Here is a 23,315-nt window from a genome sequence, read left to right on the forward strand (position 1 = left end):
AACTTATTTAATCTTCAGCCCACTCTAATCATCTTAAAATATTTCTGACATTCCTATCCTGCACAAAATTATGTGTTTGTCTTCTGCAATATATAATTAATTCTCTGTGAATGCCTTATTCACAAATTAATTTATATATAGGCCAGAAGTATATACCAACCAGAAAATTCACAGGATATGCACACTCATTTTAGTCTTCAATCTAGAACTAAGATTACAAATGATATGCTAATTTTTTACATTCTTTACAAATCAGTTTATCAAAGCTAAAGTGCCCTCTCCAGGACAAAATTAAATTCTCCCGGCCTACGTGCCCAGGAACTGAGGGAGGTCTCCTGCCAACAGCCTGTGAGGAACTGAATCCTTAGCAAGGAACTGAAAGCCTTGGTTCAAAAGCCTATGAGCTTAACCAAAGAACTTAAAGGGTGTCCCAAAATTCACGCAAAAAGTAATTTTGATAGAAAACACAGGTTTATAATTAAAAATTGTAAATTTTTTATTGATTCATAAAGTATATAGTATAGGGTTATGTATGGAATAGCACATTGGGTAAATGGCCTCCACGGCTTTGCTGGCACATATGCAAAGTCGTGGACTTCATTGGTCTTCATTGTCCCTGCTCCTGGGCCATAATTGGTACCTGGTAATGCTTATCAAATTGAAGGGATTGAAATCAAAGGGCAACAGATATTAGAATCTGATTCAATAAGCCAAGTAAAATTAGGCTTTTATTTTTGTTGTTGTTGTTGTTGTTAATGCTCACGCAAAATTCAAATCTTGCGTGAATTTTGGGACACCCTTTATATGCATACATAAGACACAGATAATAGTGAGGTGAAGTCCTGGGGAGAAAGTGGGAGTGGGAAAGAGGAGCTCAATGAGGGGGAAAAGAGGACATCTGTAATATTTTCAACAATAAAGATAAATAAAAAATAAATAAATAAACTAAAGAACCAAAAAAAAAAAAAAAAAGCCAATGAGGATATGAGGAGCTCAATCCTGCCAACAACCACGTGAGCATACATCAAAGTGACTCTTCCAGCAATCAAGCACTCAGGTGAGATTGCAGCCCTGGCTAACACCTTGTTTGTGTTCTTGTAAGAGACCCTGAGACAGAGGACCCAGCTAAGCCACACCCAGATTCTAACCCACAGACACTCTAAGATAATACAAGTTTGTTGTTGTTATTTTAAAAAATTGAGACAGAGCGGAGAGAGTGAGGAGGCTGCGTCTGGCTCCGGCTCTCACAGCCATTGCAGTACATTGAGCTCCATAGAGACAGCGCCGGGGCAAGTGCAAGCCGGCCGGGTACTGGGTGACTGTGTGCTAGCTGAGGGAAAGTAATTAAACATGGGCAAAGGAGATCCTAAGAAGCCGAGAGGCAAAATGTCATCGTATGCCTTCTTTGTGCAAACTTGCCGGGAGGAAAACAAGAAGAAGTACCCAGATGCTTCCGTCCACTTCTCAGAGTTTTCTAAGAAGTGCTCAGAGAGGTGGAAGACCATGTCTGCTAAGGAGAAAGGAAAATTTGAAGACATGGCAAAGGCGGTCAAGGCTCGTTATGAGAGAGAAATGAAAACTTATATTCCTCCTAAAGGGGAAACAAAAAAGAAATTCAAGGATCCCAATGCACCCAAGAAGCCTCCTTTGGCCTTTTTCTTGTTTTGTTCTGAGTATCGCCCAAAAATCAAAGGAGAGCATCCTGGCCTATCCATTGGTGACGTTGCAAAGAAGCTGGGAGAGATGTGGAATAACACTGCTGCAGATGGCAAGCAGCCTTATGAAAAGAAGGCTGCTAAGCTGAAGGAGAAATATGAAAAGGATATTGCTGCATACCGAGCTAAAGGAAAGCCTGATGCTGCCAAAAAGGGAGTTGTCAAGGCTGAAAAAAGCAAGAAAAAGAAGGAAGAGGAAGAAGATGAGGAAGATGATGAGGAAGAGGAGGAGGAAGATGAAGAAGATGATGAAGAAGATGATGATGAGTAAGTTGGTTCTAGCGCAGTTGTTTTTTTCTTGTCTATAAAGCATTTAACCCCCCAGTACACAACTCACTCCTTATAAAGAAAAAAAATTGAAATGTAAGGCTGTGTAAGATTTGTTTTTAAACTGTACAGTGTCTTTTTTTGTATAGTTAACACACTACCGAATGTGTCTTTAGATAGCCCTGTCCTGGTGGTATTTTCAATAGCCACTAACCTTGCCTGGTACAGTATGGGGATTGTAAATTGGCATGGAAATTTAAAGCAGGTTCTTGTTGGTGCACAGCACAAATTAGTTATATATGGGGATGGTAGTTTTTCATCTTCAGTTGTCTCTGATGCCGCTTATACGAAATAATTGTTGTTCTGTTAACTGACTACCACTCTGTAATTGCAAAAAAAAAAGTTGCAGCTGTTTTGTTGACATTCTGAATGCTTCTAAGTAAATACAGTTTTTTTATTAAAAAAAATTGAACTCTCCTTCACTCTAACCAAAATATCTCCCTTTAAATGGACAAACATAAATTGAGATACAAATTTCTAATAAATGATGCAAAAGGTCAACTTTATTTGTAATTGAAATCTAAATTAATAAGATTCGGGGAGAAAGGAAGATGGCGGCGTAGGGAGCGGACCTGTGTGTGCTGCTCTCTCACAGCATCATTGAAACTATCAACTATGAAGTAAACAACCGCCACTCAGAACCATGGGGAAGTTGGCCCAGTGGGAGATCTACAACTGGAGGAAAAGAAAGAAGCGCAGTGAGACTGAGTGGGAGCTACGGAGGCACCAAAACCAGAGGTACGCAGTCACACGCCACGCGGGCTGCAAATGGATTCTCGGTTTTTTACGAACCCTCGAATCCTCTGGGCTTGCTCGGGGCGGGTCTCTGAGGCCCCAGATCCCACAGGGAGAGGCGGCCACGGCCTTGCAGTGGTCGGAGAGCGAGGGAAGCTCTGACACGCGGCTGCTCGGCACTGAGGGACAGGAAGTCCTGGTGTCCCGGGGAGGCGAGGGGCGCGGAGACACCGCCACCGCGCTGGCGACTCCCTGTGATCCCGCCCTACCCTCAGGGCTGTGCCAGAGGCACAAGAGGGAATGACTGTGCTTTTACAAACTCTCAAATCCACTGAGCTGGTTCGGGCAGGTCTCTGAGGCCCCAGGCCCCAAGGCGAGAGACGGCACGGCCTTCCAGCGGTCCGAAGCGAGGGAGGCTCTGGCGCTCGGCTGCTCGCCGCACTGGGGGACACAAAGTCCTGGAGTCCTGGATAGGCAAGGGGCCTCTGAGTCTCCGCCCCGGCGACTCCCTGTGACCCCGCCCTACGCAATTTACATTCCCATCTGGGCTGTGCCAGACTCACAAGTAGAAACGCCTTTGCTTCTGCAAACTTTCAAATCCACTGAGCTGGTTCAGGCGGGATCATGAGGCACCAGACCCTACGGGGAGAGGCAGCACGGCCTTGCAGCCATCAGAAAGCGAGGGAGACTCTGTTGCACAGCTGCTCGCCGGCACTGGGGGACACAAAGCCCTGGCAGAGATTCAAGGGGCCGCAGACACTCAGTCAGTGCTATTTGCTCCGCCATGGCAACTCCCTGAGTCTCAGCCCTAATCAATTTACATCCCCATCCAAGCTGTGCCAGGTGCACAAAAAGACCCACCTGCGCTTTTGCAGCCTATCCCAACAAATTGCAGACTTCAACTGCTCGCAGCCATGGGAAACACACTCAAGAAGCAGACCCAGGAGAACCAGGATGGCGGCATAAGGAAGAGACCTGTGCGTGCTACCTCACACAACAACATCGAAACTACCAAATATCAGACAAACACCTATCATACAGAACCATGGGAAAGTTGGCCCAGTGGAAGCTCTACAACTGGAAGGAGAGAAAGAACATTGAGACTGAGTAGGATGTGACACCAAGTACAGAGCCCAACCCAACAAACTGCAGATTTCAACTCCTCGCATAGAAAGAAGCGCATTGAGACTGAGTAGGATGTGCAGAGGCACCAAGTACAGAGCCCATCCCAGCAGGCTGCAGATTTCAGCTCCTTGCATCTGGGAGGGACACAATCGGGGGGCAGAGTCGGGTCCGGGGCCGGCCAGGGCTGGGCCTGACTCGGCCGGCACTGTGGAACTGCTGTACCAGCAAGCGCACAAACATGCCCACTGGTCCCAGTCTCTTGTGGGACGCTGGGGGACAGCAGACAGGCAGTCTGTGCACTTGGTGGAGGGCAGGAGTGCTGGATGTTCAACCACCAGGAACGACTGGAGATTTTGTCTGGTGGGGAGCCGCCGGCAGGGGACAGAGGGCAAAACTTCCTGTTTCCCCGGTAAGGCTGGGATGGCCCCGGTGAGGTGGGGATGGCCCCGGTGAGGTTGAAACAATCCCGGTGTGGTAGGGACGACCCCGGTCAGGTCGAAACGGCCCCGGTGTGGTAGGGACAACCCCGGTCAGGTTGAAACGGCCCCCGAGAGGTAGGGACGACCCCGGTGAGATTGAAACGGCCCCGGTGAGGTTGAAACGGCCCCTGTGAGGTAGGGACGACACCGGTGAGGTCGAAACGGCCCCCGTGAGGTAGGGACGACCCTGGTCAGGTCGAAACGGCCCCGGTGTGGTAGGGACGACCCCGGTGAGGTTGAAACAGCCCCAGTGTGGTAGGGACAACCCCGGTGAGGTTGAAATGGCCCCCGTGAGGTAGGGACGACCCTGGTCAGGTCGAAACGGCCCCGGTGTGGTAGGGACAACCCCGGTGAGGTTGAAACGGCCCCCGTGAGGTAGGGACGACCCCGGTGAGGTTGAAACGGCCCCCATGAGGTAGGGACGACCCCGGTCAGGTCGAAACGGCCCCGGTGTGGTAGGGACAACCCCAGTCAGGTTGAAACAGCCCCGGTGTGGTAGGGACAACCCCGGTGAGGTTGAAACGGCCCCCGTGAGGTAGGGACGACCCCGGTGAGGTTGAAACGGCCCCCGTGAGGTAGGGACGACCCTGGTCAGGTCGAAACGGCCCCGGTGTGGTAGGGACGACCCCGGTCAGGTTGAAACGGCCCCTGTGAGGTAGGGACGACCCCGGTGAGGTTGAAACGGCCCCCGTGAGGTAGGGATGACCCTGGTCAGGTCGAAACGGCCCTGGTGTGGTAGGGACAACCCCAGTCAGGTCGAAACGGCCCCGGTGTGGTAGGGACAACCCCGGTCAGGTTGAAACAGCCCCGGTGTGGCAGGGACAACCCCGGTGAGGTTGAAACGGCCCCCGTGAGGTAGGGACGACCCCGGTGAGGTTGAAACGGCCCCCGTGAGGTAGGGACGACCCTGGTCAGGTCGAAACGGCCCCGGTGTGGTAGGGACGACCCCGGTGAGGTTGTAACAGCCCCCGTGAGGTAGGGACGACCCCAGTCAGGTCGAAACGGCCCCGGTGTGGTAGGGACAACCCCAGTCAGGTTGAAACAGCCCCGGTGTGGTAGGGACAACCCCGGTGAGGTTGAAACGGCCCCTGTGAGGTAGGGACGACCCTGGTCAGGTCGAAACGGCCCCGGTGTGGTAGGGACAACCCCGGTCAGGTTGAAACGGCCCCCGTGAGGTAGGGACGACCCCAGTCAGGTCGAAACGGCCCCGGTGTGGTAGGGACAACCCCAGTCAGGTTGAAACAGCCCCGGTGTGGTAGGGACAACCCCGGTGAGGTTGAAACGGCCCCCGTGAGGTAGGGACGACCCCGGTGAGGTTGAAACGGCCCCCGTGAGGTAGGGATGACCCTGGTCAGGTCGAAACGGCCCCGGTGTGGTAGGGACAACCCCGGTCAGGTTGAAACAGCCCCGGTGTGGTAGGGACAACCCCGGTGAGGTTGAAACGGCCCCCGTGAGGTAGGGACGGCCCCGGTGAGGTTGAAACGGCCCTGGTGAGGCTCAGACGGCCCTGGTGAGGTTGAGACTACTCCAGTGAGGTTGGGACAAATAAAGGGGACCAGTATGGACTGATGAACAGGGGTAGATACAGAAGCAGAGCAACATTGAACAGAATGTTAAACTACAGTGGGAAGCCTGGGGAGGGTTGGGGGGGGGGGATTAAGAGACCAACTGAAGGACTTATATGCATGCATATAAGATTAACCAATGGACACAAGACACGGGGCGGGGGGGGGCGGGGGGGTAGGGGCCGGGGGAATGTCAAGGGGGGGAAAAAAGGAGACATATGTAATACTCTTTGTAATACTTTAAGAAATAAAAATTATTTAAATATAAAAAAAAATAAATTAATAAGATTCGATTTTTAGCTGCCAAAATGGTAGATATTTTATAAAATGCTAATACTAATTTTGATGGGAAAGAAGCAGGGACAGAATGATAGCTTGTAAGAGTACAAATTGGTACAGTTTTTCTAGAGGGCAATTTGTAAGTAAGAAAAATCTTAAAATGAGCATACCTTTGATCCAGAATTAATTCTTCACTAATAACTTAACCTAAGGAAATTTGCACCAAAATCTAGCTGCAAAGTGTTCCAGGAATGAGTTGGTTAAACAAATTACAATATAGGTGCTGGCTGGGTTGCTCAGTTTGTTGGAGCATCATCTCCTACAACGAAAAGGTTGCAGATTTGATTCCCAGTCAGGGCACATACCTAGGTTTCAGGTTAGATCCCTGGTTGGGCATGTATGGGAGGCAGCCTATCCATGTTTCTCTCTCTCCCTTCCTCTTTCTCTGAAACCAATAAACACATCCTCAGGTCAGGATTAAAAAATATAATATAAAAATAAAAAACTATGCTACCATTTAAAATGATATTATAGAAAAACAGGAATTAGTCTAGAAAAATGGTCATGATATGTGGTTAACCGGGGCGAAAAATGGCAATTACAAAGCAATGTTAGAGGATAGTCCTATGGTGTATATGTGCATTTGCATGAATGATTTAAAAGGATTTTGAAAACTTTATAAAGTTTTAATTTACATATCCTAAGATGCACACATTTAAAATGTACAATTCAATGATTTTAAATAAGCTTACAGAATTGTGCAACCATCATATTCAGTTAAAGGGAGGTTTTTTTTCTTATTTATCCATATTTTCTTATACTTCTACAATAGGTGTGTATAACTGATACTTTCTAAAGTTAAATTCCTTCTTCACTATTGACTTCTCAAAAAAGAAAAAAAACAGGCAAAATATGAATTGCCAAAATAATTATAATGGCAGTTAAAAGCCATTTTTCTAAAGAACAAAAGAGTTGGCAAGTGAACACATGTTAATTCTCATAGAGAGATTGAAGACTTACAGAGATCGAAGGACCTGCTTTCAGTTTGTATGTGTGCCTGTTTACAGGGTTTTACTCTTTTACCCCCACTGACCCTCTTTCTCTCTGACCTTTTTGATGCTTTCAACACGTTTCAACTTAACGGAATAAGGAATTTTAGTTCTGGAGCCGTTACAATTTCTAATTCAACTTTAATTCTTAAAAGTAAATGGAATTAGCCTGGCCGTTGTTGCTCAGTGTTTGAGCATTGACCCAGGAACCAAGAGGTCACCAGTTTGATTCCCCGGTCAGGGCATGTGTCTGGGTTGCCAGCTTGATCCCTAGTAGGGGGATTCTCTTACCATTGATGTTTCTATCTCTATCTCCCTCTCCCTTCCTCTCTGAAATCAATAAAAACATATTTTTAAAAAAGTAAATGGAATTAGGCTTGATAAACATAAAAAATGAATTTTAAAAAATAAATAGAAACATGGAATCAGAAAAAAATAATGGGATGGATTGCTTTTTGAAGCAATAACCAGTTGTTTCGGCTATAGAAACTATAGGATCTGTACCAAGTAAACACTGGTTTCTTGGGCAAAACCACAGTAATATTCCACCTTTAAACATCTTATGCCCTCATTGAGAGATCAGATCTAAAAATGCCCTAAAAATAGGGATGAGATTTGAAATTTTCTAAAGTTTTATCCCACCCAAACATATTTTGCTTTACAGAAATAAAAATAGAACGTATACTTCTGTTTCACTGCTAGTATGTAACTAGTGCTGGAATTAACATGAGAATATTTGAGAGGAGAGTGAAATGTCAGGGAAAAATAAAATCCAAAGATACATTTTTCACACAGTAGGATTACAGAATATTATGAAATGAAATACTAGTTTTTTCTACTTCAATCTCTTTATTTTATGAATGAAAACATTGAATGATTATAGTTTGCCCATGATGGTTTTATTAGTTAATGTCAAAAAGCTTAAATCAAAACCCTCATTCTTTCTTCTTAATCTACTGCTATCTTCTTTTAATTCTTGCGTATATTGTAGGCAATATAATACAGGCTCTGGAACCAAAGTGTTTGGTTTCAAATTCTGGGTTATCACCTACCTAGCTAGATAATCTTGGGTAAGTCAATTTTTAATCATTCTCAGTCTCATCTGTAAAGTGGAAGAACTAACATAATTTACTTCTTAGGAGTTTGTGGAGATTCAGATATTAGCATGCAAACCGCTTAATATGGTGCCTGGTACGTAGTAAGCATTAGATAAACATTAGCTATTTATTATTCAGTGTAAATAAAGTTTTTAAATGATAACATGATAGGCAGGAATGTGACAAAAGAATTATGGAACAAAGGGTCAAAGAAGTTGAATTTATGTGTGGAGGTGGGAAAGAAAGTATAAATCAGGAAGCAAACTAGGATTGAGTTACGTAGAGCAAGATAATCAGAAGGAAACTGAATCAGGGACTAAAATCACTGTAGAGATCTGAGCTATGGAAGAATTGGTAGCGCTGGGTCTTAGTAGTAATAGGCTTCAAAAACCCAGGATTCCTGTGTCTCAGAGAGAGAGAGAGAGAGCGCGAGCGAGAGAGAGCGAGCCAATTTTATGCACTTGTCTGCCCAGGGCAACTAAATAAAAGAGCTGAAATCTGAAGTGTGGCTAGAGATAGCAAGTGATTAAGAAGATGTATTTGGCTTCTTTTGGGAATCCTAGGTAGAAGAGAGACTGATAGTAAATTGACAAGTAAATGTAGAGAATGAAGAAACACTCTAAGACAAATATTCCTATAAAATTATTCAAAATGAATTCTCTGCACACTTAAAAAGCTGGCCTAAGTATGATGTGTTTTATGACACCCTATCAAACAGTTAAAGGCCAGAATGTTGGTCCTGGAGTCAGAGCCAAAACAGTTTCAGGTGGTAGCTGCAGGCATAATTGTTTACTATTGGTAAATACAAAAGTGTTTGTCCAAGTGTTTATGACATTTTGTCATTTTTTCCGGAGAGATTTCTTTTAAGTTAGCATAAAGTCCTTTGGTTGATCTCTTACCCCCATCCCCTGCCTTCCCTGTTTCTGTTTTGTTTGTTCATTTATTTTGTTCTTTAGATTCCACATATAAGTGAAATCATATGATATTTGTCTTTCTCTGCCTGACTTATTTCACTAAGCATAATACCTCTAGGTCCATTACTTCACACTTGTTTCTACCTCTCTCTCTCTGCCCTCCCCTGCCCTTCCACTTTCTCTAAAAATCAATGGGGAAAAATGTATTATTGGGTGAGGATTAACAAACAAAAAAAGGAGGCTAGATCATAGTTACACCTTACCTAGAGTTACCCTACCCACTAGATTTTCTGTTTTGTGAGATAATAACATTTCATATTGTTTGAGCTGAGTGAATTAGGCATCATTATATATACCTGAAAATATCCTAACTATCCATGCATGAAAAATAATATGAAGTTCAGCCTAACAAACACTTTGTTTTAAAATAAATACAATGTGACCAGCTCTTAAACCTTCAAACTATAGCAAAATTATATATGATCTTAATACATAAAGAGGTAATATGCAAATTAGGCTGGGGCGCCATAACGAGATGACCGGACAGGAAGAGGTTGCGTGTGCAGGTGAGGCGTGGAGCGAAGACCGAGAAAGAGACAGGAGAGCCTGCCCAAGCCAGTGCAGCAGCTCCAGCGGCCCAGAGCAGACACAGGCAGGGGGGCTGGTGGTGGTGGTTGCGGGGGGGCTGGTGGGGGGAGGGGGGCTGGGGCTGGCCGAGCCGCTGTGCCGGCTTGGGCACCCCCAGAGCGGACACAGGAATGGGGGCAGCGGGGCCTGGGGCAGAAGTCAGGTGAGGGTCCCGGCTGCCCGTGGCAGCGGTAGGTCGGGCCTGACTCCCGCAGCGGCCCACAGGGTGCCTCTTCCCACCGCGGGAGGCAGAGCGCCTCCCGGAGAGATTTCAATCGCGCTGGGCCTCTAGTAATCTAATAAATGAGTATGTGACCTGGAGTCTTTGGGTCCCTGACTTTATCACCAAGTCTTCATTCACATGTTTGTTGTCCTATCTAACTCAAACTGTAAACTCTTATTGGGGGGCATAATGTCAGAAAGGCTTTCTAACCCCATTCAGGAGTGAGGGCATAGTGTTTGTATTAGTATCTACTTAACCATAGGTAATGGACCCATATAGAAGATTCATTTATTTAGAACTTACTCTTCAAGGACTGAAATGTGAAGCCACTGAGGTATAAACAAAACTTGGGATTGTAATGTACAGGAATCAGGAGGAAAAATTGTTTTGAGCAGGAAAGAATAATCAGCCATTCAAATGCTGTTAAAAGCTCTCTTGCAATGTAAAATGCAGTTGAGTAGGCAATACATTTACATTATAAAACAAAGGCATATTATAACACTAAATTTCATATAGTAAATGTCATGTGAATTCAAAGTCTGTACAGTATAGCTCTTTGCAAACTGTGGTCCATGGAACAGCAACAAAAGCATCACACAGGAGCTGTTAAAATCACAGAACCTTTAATATCCAAAATTTGTAAATAAATATAGCTTAACCACAAAAAAATACCCACCCCACAAAATAAAATTTTAAATAATCCAATTAAAAACTGGGGAGAAGACCTGAATAAACACTTCTCCAAAGAGAACATACAGATGGCCAATAGGCATATGAAAAGATGCTCAATGTCACTAATCATAAGAGAAATGCAAATTAAAACCACAATGAGATACCATCTCACACCTGTCTATCATGAATAATTAATAAGCAAGAGTGAAATAAGTCAGACAAAAAAAGATAAATACCATATGATTTCACTTGTGTGGGATATAAAGAACAATATAAACAAACAAACAAAACAGAAACAGACTCATAGATGCAGAGAACAAACTGATGGTTGCTAGAGGGAGGGTGTTTGGGGACAGGGTGAAAAAGGAGAAGGTAGTTACAAAATAATCACAAGGATGTAAAGTACAGCATAGGGAATCTATATATATAAAAGGCTAATATTCTAAGTGTCCGTCCAGGTAATGACATTCCATAGCAACACCCAGATTCCTCTTCCTAGCGACTAGCCTCCTTGCAGTTTCTTCAGCCTAGGAACAAGACTTGCTTTATAGATAGGTGGAAACATTTACACTTTAACCAATGTCTGTGAAGTGTTTTCCCATGCCTTATCTCATTTGATCCTCACAAAAGTCCTGAAGTAGGTAGATAGGAGATTCGGTGGAATCCTATTTTCTTTTCATTAGCAGGAAAATGAAGATTTAGAAAGCTTAGAAACTTGACTTGACTGAAAAGAAGTAAGAAATGGTGGATCTTGAAAATGACTTCACGTTTTTTTGTCACTGCACAGAATATAGTCAAACACTGCTACAGTTAAATATTTTACCCTTTGTTCTCCCTGCATGATCTACAATAATAATCTGCTTCATGTTGATTTTTACTGCTGTGTTGCTGACAATTACCTGAAAGAGAAGTTGGGGTGCTTCACTGGGCTGGAAAAAGTTTAGCTACATCAGAAAGCAGGTCTAATTAAGCAAGTTCATTTTATATATATAAAAAGCTAAGTTGGCCCTGACTGGTTTGGCTCAGTGGATAGGGCATCAGCCTTCAGACTGAAGGGTCCCAGGTTCGGTTCTGGTCAAGGGCATGTACCTTGGTTGCGGGCACATCCCCAGTGGGGGGTGTGCAGGAGGCAGCTGATCGATGTTTCTCTCTCATTGATGTTTCTAACTCTCTATCCCTTCCCCTTCCTCTCTGTAAAAAATCAATAAAAATATATTTAAAACAAAACAAAAAAAAAGCTAAGTTGATTCGCACATGTGCAATACATATAAAGCTCTTGCTGGTGACAATCGCACGTGTGTGTTTTGATCTGTCATTGTCAATCATGAATTTGGTTGATACTTCTATTATAGAGAAAGGGTAAATAATGATATCAAAATATTTCTTCTAATTAATTTCCTTTCAGTGTGCATGAATTAGTGCACCAGGCCACTAGTATCTACACCAGGGGTGGGCAAACTTTTTGACTCGAGGGCCACAATGGGTTCTTAAACTGGACAGGAGGGCCGGAACAAATGCATGGATGGAGTGTTTGTGTGAACTAATATAAATTCAAAGTAAACATCATTACATAAAAGGGGTACGGTCTTTTTTTTTTTTTTAGTTTTATTCATTTCAAATGGGCCAGATCCGGCCCGCGGGCCATAGTTTGCCCATGGCTGATCTACACTAATAAAAGAGAAACATGCAAATTGGTGTCACTCCGCTATGCCCACCAGCCAATCAGGATGAGTATGCAAATTAATCCAACAAAGATGGTGGTTAATTTACATATGCAGGCACAGAGTGAAGACTGAAGGCTCCGGCTGAGTGAAGACTGAAGACTGAAGATGACTGACGACTGAAGACTGAAGAGGCTTGGCTTCTCTACTGTGGTCGGAGTGGAGAAGCCTCGAGGCTTGGCTTCTCCGCTGTGGCTGGAGCGAAGGCCTGGGTCTCGGGTGCCGGAGGAAAACCAGTGCTGGCAGCCAGGGAAGGAAGGCCTATTGCACAAATCTCTTCTTGCAATGGGAGTCTAGTAGTCAATAATATTGTAATAACTCTTGGTTATTACAATAACTATGGGTCCAGGTGGGTACTAGATTTATTAGGGGATCACTTTGGTAAATTATATAAATGGCTAACCACTATGTTGTACATTTGAAACTAATAAAAAATAATATTTGTGGGAAGCCGCTCACTGCTGATACTATCATGAGAGTGCACCAAGGAACACAGGAGGCTGATGGACCTTGGGTGTTAGCACGGCTGATGCTAAGCACCATTGTTCATGTTGAGATAGCGGTGGCTCGAAGCAATTTCCTGACTTAATAGCCTCAAAGTAAGTGTTTACTGAACCTTACTGATCTTTACTGATCTTTATTGACCTTAGAGACAGTCTGTCTGCCACCTGTTTGCGGTGCTTTACTGAGGGCAAGATGTGTATCTAAAACTGAATAAAACGCAGATAAGGCCAGGTTTCGATGTGCCTCCTCAAGAAAGAAGGTCTCCACCTGCCCCCCATGCCTTCTAAATTCATATTTCTTGTATAGTATTTTCATTTGTGCATCAGCCACTCCTTCAGATCCTGAACCCTGCTGCAAAGGTTGCAGCATCTGGTGCCCGAATAGGAATCTGGAGGAGAAGATTTGCCTGCACGAAAAACAAATTAAAAAGAAAAAGTGGAAATTCACCGGAAAGGTGGGAAGTTCATCGCGCACAAAGCCCATGCCAGCTTCAGAGTCGCAACCTTAAGTGGATGAGAACGTTTTTAATCAGCCAGGTTATAATGGGGAAGAATTCAAGTAAAATGCAAAAACATCATTGTAAATTTTTAGCTTGCATGCTCAAGGATAAAGGAATTAAGGTGTCAAAAGGTACTCTCTTAAATCAGGCTCAAGGAAAATGAGTGCCCTTGTTATCTTTAACTACATGGGCTCTTGTTCAAATTGCATTATGCCCACTTCATATTGGGAATCAAAAGTCTGTAAAACCTAAGGCCCCAGATCCTCCAACTCTAGTCTGGGAAGGCTCATCTGGTAGAGAAAATGGGGCTAACCATCCTTTTACAAAAGGACTCCTGAATACTTTGTCTGAAAATTAACATATGATGCCTTGGGACTGGCAGATTTTAGCTAAAATGACTTTAGATGCCAGTCAGTACTATGGAGAGCAGAATATGATAAGATCTGTGAACAACAGGCTAAGACAGTGATGGCGAACCTATGATACATAGCATGTCAGAGGGGACACGTGAACTCATTTTTTTGGTTGATTTTTCTTTGTTAAATGGCATTTAAATATATAAAATAAATATCAAAAATATAAATCTTTGTTTTTCTATGGTTGCAAATATCAAAAAATTTCTATATGTGACACGGCACCAGAGTTAAGTTAGGGTTTTTCAAAATGCTGACACACCGAGCTCAAAAGGTTCTCCATCACTGGGCTAAGATCTAGGCCGCTTCTGGCTATAAGTCCCAGACAATGTAAAACATCTGAAAGATCCATGAAAAGAACTCTGATTTATTAAGTCTTATCTATGTGTTATGCGCGCTTGTCTGTTGATTGTTGTTTTATCTGTATTTTTTGTTTGGTTTAATTTGTTTATTGTTAGTCTATTAAGCATATCTTTAATTTATCCTCATAGAAAAGAAACAGTAGATGGCCAGGCCATTACTAAATTTCCCCAGAGCAAACAGGATGTGGGGGTGGGAGAGAGAATATGAGCGGTACACGTGGCCGATAACACAGGCCCTAGGAAAATTCCCTAGACAAAGGGAGGTAACTAAAAAAGGCCCCAGCCCATTAATTTCTAGGTCTGTTAGTGATCCTGTAAAGTGGAAGCCCACTCTCAGGAGCATTCTTAAAAGTCTCATTTTCGCTATGTTTTTATTTCCCAGTCTGTCATTTGAAATTTGAACAAATGACACATTTCTCACAATTTAGGGATACCATCTGGGACTTCTATACCCTTGAAGAGAAAAAGGCTAGTTCAAGGGGGAGGCGCCCCACACGATTTTGGGTGGCCTCTTGGCCTAAGCTCCATCTCTTCACAGATGCTATGGGATAGGACCAAGAATGGTTTTTTTTTTGGAAGATGGCGAAAATGACACAAGGAAAATATACAGGCTGTGTCATTCCAAAGTTGCCCCACAGGTTCCGGGGGGACTCCTGTTTTTATAAAGAAAAATAAAGTAATACTTTAACATTAAAGCCACTGAAAGCCAATAAGTTATCTGTTACAAAATTTGCCAAGGAAAATGCCTTGGGTAATAATAATTGGCTTTAAAATCTCAAAGTTGTTAAAACATAATAAGTAGATGTAACTAAAATGAAGGATTTGTAATAAAGCTTTTCAGTAATAATTATAAATATATTAATAATGAATATCCAGTCACCTCACAGGACTGACTGTACTCTCTATTAGAGGAAAGGGCCAGTGGCCCTTCTCCCTGTAAAGGCAGAGAAGCTGCAGCAGTTAGATGTTATCTCTAAGGAAGAATGTAGCAGTTTCAATCCAAGCGGCTAGAGGCCTGGGAACAGGCTGCAGGGCCTGCTCCCTCCTCCCGCTGCCTTTTCTCCAGCCTCATATGCCTATACATAATTTTCCAAAGTCCTTGGTAACTTAAAGACTTTAGAACATTACTGGATTAAATAATGAACATCTAAATATTCCAACAAGTTTTAAGTTCACCTGATTTTACCTTTTATTACAGAAAATCTAAAAATATATTTCTTAAAGATGAGAATGTTCATAAATATCAATCTAAGAAATGCTAGCTGTTTACTTTTAATTATCATTGGAAATTAAGGTTTAAATATTGTATGGTTTTAATAATAGAAGGCATGGACATATATTTTAAAAGAAAAAGGTCTGTGCAAGTTGCTGAAGGTATATACAAGTTTATGACAGAAAGAAAGAATATTAGAATGGAAATACTATCGCTTCTCGGCCTTTTGGCTAAGATCAAGTGTAGAGTGGAAATACTTACTGGAAGGTCTAAGGCAGCCATGGGCAAACTATGGCCCGCGGGCCGGATCCGGCCTGTTTGAAATGAATAAAACTAAAAAAAAAAAAAAGACCGTACCCTTTTATGTAATGATGTTTACTTTGAATTTATATTAGTTCACACAAACACTCCATCCATGCTTTTGTTCCGGCCCTCCGGTCCAGTTTAAGAACACATTGTGGCCCTCGAGTCAAAAAGTTTGCCCACCCCTGGTCTAAGGCATGGTTATGCATTTTTGAAGGACATAGGAAGAGCAGGTTTGAAGGCTAATTTGAAAATGTGAAATTTGTGAAGGTTGTGTATGTGATGAGAAGGAAAAGAGAAATGTTGAAAGAGAGAAATGAGTTCTAAAGTTAACGATTTGCAAGAGTTGTAAAAGGGTCATAAAATCTCAAGGAAGTTTAAACAAAGACTAGACTACTACCCTTATCTCCCCTGCCAAGGACAGAGTAAATGGTTAATACAGAAAGGGAGGGCAGGACAAGGTGGCTGAATACTTCTTAAGCAAAACAAGAATATTCAGCAGTGGAATTTCAAAACAGGAGCATACATAATGTCTCAGACCCCCATCCAGCCTGCTCTACATCTGTACTTCTTGGGTCAAATGTATAGGTTTGCTTACCTTGCTTTTTCAATAAAGGTGCATATTTTAATGAATTAATAAGTTAGCTTTTCACAATATAATCAAGGTCTCATATAAACTCAGTTATATGAGAAGTCAATATTTTATGAGCAACCTGGTTTTAGTAAAGTCCAAAGTAAAATTTGCATACATATGCAAATAAGCACTAGTAAAAAATAATGCTGTTTAGAAGTAAATTTAAGCTTAAAAGGGAGAGATTTTAAAATCTCTTCTGCTATTATTTACAAAGTAAACTAAAAGTTATTATTCAAGCATTAAATCTCACCATTAATGAGACACCATAAGTAAAAAGAAAGTTACTTTTACTTGAGATGTATTCATTGCAGTATTGGCCAGCATGTTTCTCTCCTATCTGTTTTTCTGAAAAACAACCAAGTTGGTTGTTCTGTTTAAAAGAAAGTAAAAGTCTTTAATGTAGTGATTTATGGCAAGCCTACAGGAAAAGCACACTTTAGCAATGCTTACCCAATTAGAAAAGAAACTCCATAAATAGGGCTTCAAAATTGCTCTGAGGGAGAAACCAAGATGGCGGCATAGGTTAACACCAGAGTTTGCTGCCTCGAACAACCACTTCAAAAATACAACTAAAAGACGGAACGGACATCACCCAGAACCACAGGAAAGCTGGCTGAGTGGAAATCCTACAACTAGAAGGAAAGAAAAATCCATACCGAGTTTCAGACTCTAAGCTCCAGATCCGGGAGAGTCTCTAGGGACCCAGACTCAAACAGGAGAAGCGGGACTGTCTGGCTTTTGTCGGAACTCGAATGCAGCTTTCTCTCCCGGGACTCTGAGAGGCAGAGCCCCTGGGGACGGATCTGAGAGCAGCCATAACTGCCCGCTCCGCCTACCCTGTAGATCCTCCGGGACCTGCCCCGCCTAAGCCCTGCACAGAGGCATTTGCCGGATAGCCTTAGGCAAATGCTAGACTAGCACCGCCCTAGAGATCCAGCACAGAAGCTCTCCCACTGCAGACACAGCTGACACTCATAGCCAGTTAGCCTGGAGGGCAATTCACCCCCAGTATTGCCGACAACAATCAAGGCTTAACTACAACAAGACTGCGCACAAAGACCACAAGGGGGTGCACTAAGAAAGCATAAAAAATGCGGAGACAAAGAAACATGACAGAAATGGAGGGTACAGAGCTAAAAAACGCACTTTTAAGGTCTTTCAATAATTTTCTAGAAACTACCGATAAACTTGATGAGATCCTCAAGAAATCTAATGAGACCCTCGATGTTGTGATAAAGAACCAACTAGAAATTAAGCATACACTGACTGAAATAAAGAATATTATACAGACACCCAACAACAGACCAGAGGAGCGCAAGAATCAAGTCAAAGATTTGAAATGCGAAGAAGCAAAAAACACCCAACTGGAAAAGCAAAATGAAAAAAGAATCCAAAAATACGAAGATAGTGTAAGGAGCCTTTGGGAAAGTTTCAAGCGTACCAACATCAGAATTATAGGGGTGCCAGAAGAAGAGAGAGAGCAAGATATTGAAAACCTATTTGAAGAAATAATGACAGAAAACTTCCCCCACCTGGTGAAAGAAATGGACTTACAGGTCCAAGAAGCCCAAACAAAAGGAATCCAAAGAGGACCACACCAAGACACATCATAATTAAAATGCCAAGAGCAAAAGACAAAGAGAGAATCTTAAAAGCAGCAAGAGAAAGAAACTCAATTACCTACAAGGGAATACCCATACGACTGTCAGCTGATTTCTCAACAGAAACTTTGCAAGCCAGAAGGCAATGGCAAGGAATATTCAAAGTGATGAATACCAAGAACCTACAACCAAGATTACTTTATCCAGCAAAGCTATCATTCAGAATTGAAGGTCAGATAAAGAGCTTCACAGATAAGGAAAAGCTAAAGGAGTTCATCACCACCAAACCAGTATTATACGAAATGCTGAAAGGTATCCTTTAAGAAGAGGAAGAAGAAGAAAAAGGTAAAGATACAAATTATGAACAACAAACATGCATCTATCAACAAGTGAATCTAAGAATCAAGTGAATAAATAATCTGATGTACAGAATGAACTGGTTATTATAATAGAATCAGGGACATAGAAAGGGAATGGACTGACTATTCTTGGGGCGGGGGAAGGGGAGTGGGAGATGCGGGAAGAGACTGGACAAAAATCGTGCACCTATGGATGAGGACAGTGGGTGGGGAGTGAGGGCGGAGGGTGGGGCGGGAACTGGGAGGAGGGGAGTTATGGGGGGAAAAAAGAGGAACAAATGTAATAATCTGAACAATAAAGATTTAATTTTAAAAAATTGCTCTGAGAAGGGTACAGAAAGAAACACCTTTCAAATATCTAGGAACCATAATTGAAAATCAATGTATTAGGCTTCAAAAAGAAATACAAAAGAATCGCCTTAAGACCTTAAATGAATTTTAGAAATTATTAGAGGACATTAATTAGTTAAGAGCTTATCTAAAAATCTCTAAGGGAGAAATGACAAATTTATTCAATATACTTAGGGGTGACTCTAATCTTTCCTTGCCTCGAACATTAAAAGACGAAGCTAAGAAAGAGTTACTAAGAACTGAGCAGGCAATCTCCTCAGGCCAAGTAGCATGGGTACAGTCTGATTGCCTTTATGAGGATAGATTAATCCTACTGCAAATAGTCCCACTGGAGTCATTTTCAAAAATAAAAACTCTCCTACTATTATTGAGTTGGTCCACCTAGGGCCGTGGTTGGCAAACTGCTGCTCATGAGCCACATGAGGCTCTTTGGCCCCTTGAGTGTGGCTCTTCCACAAAATACCACAAAATACCACGTGCGGGCGTGCACGTACAGTGCAATTGAAACTTCGTGGCCCATGCGCAGAAGTTGGTATTTTGTGGAAGAGCCACACTCAAGGGGCCAAAGAGCCGCATGTGGCTCATGAGCTGCAGTTTGCCGACCACTGACTTAGGGCATCAATCTTCTAAAACTGTGGTTACATATATAGAACTCATGGCTCAATTAATATCTCAACTCAGAAAGCGCTGCAGGCAGCTTAGAGGAGAAGAACCCCAATACATCTATCTTCCCCTCACTGGGAAGCAATTAGAAATGTTACTTCAGACTGATTTGAATTGGCAAATTGGACTAAGTGGATATTCAGGGGAACTTAGTTGTCACCTACTAAAAAACAAATTACTACATTTTTTATATTACACCCCTATTGTTATACCAAAAAAAAAATAGTAGGCAGGAACCTATTTCTGGAGCATTAACTGTTTTTACTGATGGTTCATCTAATCATGGCAAAGCTGCTTATCATGCAATGAATTCAGACCGATTCATCCAGACCAGTCACATTTCTGTGCAAAGAATTGAATTAGAAGCTATCAGGGCTGCATTGCAGGATTTCCAAGAGCCTCTTAATATTATTTCTGATTCTGCCTATGCTGCTGGCCTGGTAAATAGAATTGAGATTGCTCGATTAAAATGGCTCAGTGACCAAAAGTTTATTTATACTATTTAAGCAGCTACTGCAAATTGTACAGCAAAGACAATACCCCTTTTATATTACTCATATCAGGGCTCTTACCACTCTGCCTGGTCCTTTAACAAAAGGAAATGCATAAGCCGATCAATTGGTTGCTTTATTAAAACAGGCCACAGAATCTCATCAGCTTTTACATCAGCCTGCCAAAATATTGTCTAAACAATTCTCAATCTCTCAACAGCAAGCAAAGCCGATTATCAAGGAATATCCCACTTGCATGTTACATCTGCCTCAAGGGCCTAATATAGGAATTAACCCTCCAGGATTGATAAGGGACCATATCTGGCAAATGGATGTAACACACTAAACACACTATACTCCTTTTGGACACCTGGGGGCATTGAATGTCTCTGCAGACACTTTTTCAAAGGTCCTATGGGCCACTGCATCTACAGAGGATATGGTGAAACAGGTCATTAATCATTGCCTAGCTGCTTTTGCTGTTATGGGAATTCTAAAAACATTATAAAAAACTGACAATAAATCTATATACACAAATTCATTTCCAGCAATTTTGTACAAAATGGAAAATTCAACACATTACGGGAATACCATACAATTCCCAAGGACAGGCAATTATAGAACGTCAACATCAGTGGCTAAAATCCCAACTTGAAAAACAAAAAGGGGAATAGTGATGCTGGAGATATCTCCTGTAAGTAGACTACACCAAGCCTTAATTACTTTAAATTTTTTCACTTATAATCCTGATGGCAAGACACCTATGGAATTACACTGGTGTCAGAATAAGCCAAAGGAAAATGGTTTGGTTAAATGGAAAGATCCTGAGTCTGGTTTATGGAAGGGTCCTGACACTTTGTTAACCTTTGGTCGAGGATATGCTTGTGTATTTCCAGAAAACGATTCCAAGCCTGTGTGGATTCCAGCAAGAAACATTAATTTTTGGTAACTATCAGAGGCTCGCCCCGATAACAGCAACTGGTGCCCCGCCTTGTTCTGGCACCCCGACTCACCTGCTCCACCATCCCACCACGGACAACACCTGCCATGTTTCGCGCGTGCCCCCTGGTGATCAGCACATGTCATAGTGACCAGTTGTTCGGTTGTTCCACTGTTTGGTCTATTTGCATATTAGCCGTTTATTATATAGAATAATAAGTTTTGTTTTAATTAGTTCTGATGTTAAGCTGGGCAGTGAGGTGGAGAGGAGGATGGAACAACTGACATTCTGGAATGAGGCATCAGTATTGCTTCTTCCTTAGACCTTATTCCAAATGCAGGCCCTTTGAACTACCTTAGCCATCCAAGAAGGCCTGAGGAAAATCCAAAGACACATTAAAGAGGAAAGCATTGGAGCAAATGCCCACTCTAAACGAGAAGTTTGAGAAAGAAAAACATCACAATTAAATATTGTGTTTTGTTGTCTTTATCTACTCTGGGATGGGGAAGTTGTAGAACTTCTTTGCTAAATACTGCGAAAAGAAATGGAACTGAGAAAACTAAACCTCTTTTCTAATACTAGGGGATGGACATTTTATAAAAGCTATAGTTTTAAAAACAATGTTTTCTAATAATTACCTGAGCCCTTGCCTCTCCATAAGGAGATACAGAGGTGTTCTTGAGAGTAAGGAATGGAGAAAGGTGAAATTTCCGTGTATAAGAAAATGTGAGGAAAATGGATATTGTTTCAAAAAAGAATAGGGCAGCAAAAAGTAAAAGAGGACAAAGTAAAGAAGGGAAACAGGAAGGCCAAGAGTTTATAACAAAAGACTGGAATCTAAGGAGAAAAATGGCTGAGGAAGTTTTGTTTTTATTGTGCTTTTTACCTTTTAAGAACAAGTTTATTTAAATACAGTTTTGTGTTGTGTTGCTATAGTATTATTCTCTGTTTTCCAAAACCATTAGAAAAGTCAGCTTCATAGACTTTTACAAACTTCATAAAAAACTTGAGTGGTTTGTCTTCAAGATGAAGTCTATGTCAACATTTCCTCTTTATTAAGAATGAGCTCATTCATGTTTTAGCACCTCTGAGCAAGTTTCTCTGATGTCCTTAGACTGTAAAAGGTGTGCTGTGCCTTTCATGTGCTATTAGAACTCCTCAAACCTGTACTTTATCCTTTACTCTTATTGCGTTTATTCCCTGCTAGCCAGTGAACTACTTGTTAACATTCCATAAATCTTTTGTTTTTATTTTAAATTAAATTTATTTGGCCCCAGCCAGCATGGATCAGTGGTTGAGCATTGACCTATGAACCAGAGGTCATTGTTCAATTCCTGGTCAGGGCACATGACCAGATCGTGGGCTTGATCCCCAGTGTGGGGCATGCAGGAGGCAGCCAATCAATGATTCTCTCTCTTTATTGTTGTTTCTGTTTCTCTTTCCCTCTCCCTTCCTTTCTGAAATCAATAAAAAAAATTTTTTTTAATGTATTCAGGTGACATCCTATATAATAAAATCCTAATATGCAAATCGACCAAATGGCAGAACAACCGGCAGAACGACTGGTTGCTATGATGCACACTGGCCACCGGGGGGCAGATGCTCTATGCAGGAGCTGCCCCCTGGCGGTCAGTGCACTCCCACAGGGGAAGCGCTGCTCAGCCAGAAGCCAGGCTCACGGCTGGCAAGTGCAATGGCAGTGGCGGGAGCCTCTCCTGCCTTCGCAGCAGGCGGGCAGTAAGGAGTGAGGGGTCCTGGACTGCGAGAGCCCAGGACTGCGAGAGGGATGTCTGACTGCTGGCAGGTGGACATCCCCTGAGGAGTCCTGGACTGCGAGAGGGTGCAGGTTGGGCTGAGATACCGCCCCCTCAGTGCACAAATTTTGTGTACCGGGCCTCTAGTTGGTTAATAAAATTATATAAGTATCAGGTGTACAATTCTATGATACATCATCTGTATCTTTAACTTTTGATGGGTGGATGATACATGGGAAGATGGGTATGAATAAGACAAAATGGTGGTTACAGGTTTCAAACCACTCAAAAACATCTGATGACTTCATGGTTTTTGGCAAAATTATAAGGGAGTTTAAGTTTGTCTTTATCAATCTCCCACATTTCTTTCAATTCTCTCAGTGTTAGAGTTTGGCCGATGACTCGAGATATGAAAGAATTTACAAGTAAAAGATGAGATTCAGAGAGGAAGTTTATTTTACTTTCCAAGAGAGGAAAGGGCCAAGTATTGCTAATCAATACAGGGTAAGAAACAAAGGGTGGCTTTCCCTTTTAAAGAATAATGGCTGCTTTTGCTAGGTGACAGGGAAGGGAGGAGGATTTGGGACTGAAGTTGAGCAGACACCAGGGGGGTTTGTCTTGAAAAGTTATAGTTTGTTTTTTCTTCAGGAGAAGATCCAGCAGATGTCCTAGGGAGGTGTCTTATCAGTACTTTTTTCCA

The 23,315-nt window shown here is 42.5% G+C and overlaps 1 pseudogene; it reads left to right on the forward strand.

Moving 5' to 3' along the window:
* Positions 1-1,208: 1,208 nt before the first annotated feature.
* Positions 1,209-2,340, forward strand: LOC139005306 (high mobility group protein B1 pseudogene; annotated as a pseudogene).
* Positions 2,341-23,315: the final 20,975 nt, after the last annotated feature.

Source organism: Myotis yumanensis, unplaced genomic scaffold (genome assembly GCF_028538775.1).
Source record: "Myotis yumanensis isolate MYYU_CA2020_CCGP unplaced genomic scaffold, mMyoYum1.0.hap1 SCAF_1, whole genome shotgun sequence".
NCBI lineage: Eukaryota > Metazoa > Chordata > Mammalia > Chiroptera > Vespertilionidae > Myotis > Myotis yumanensis.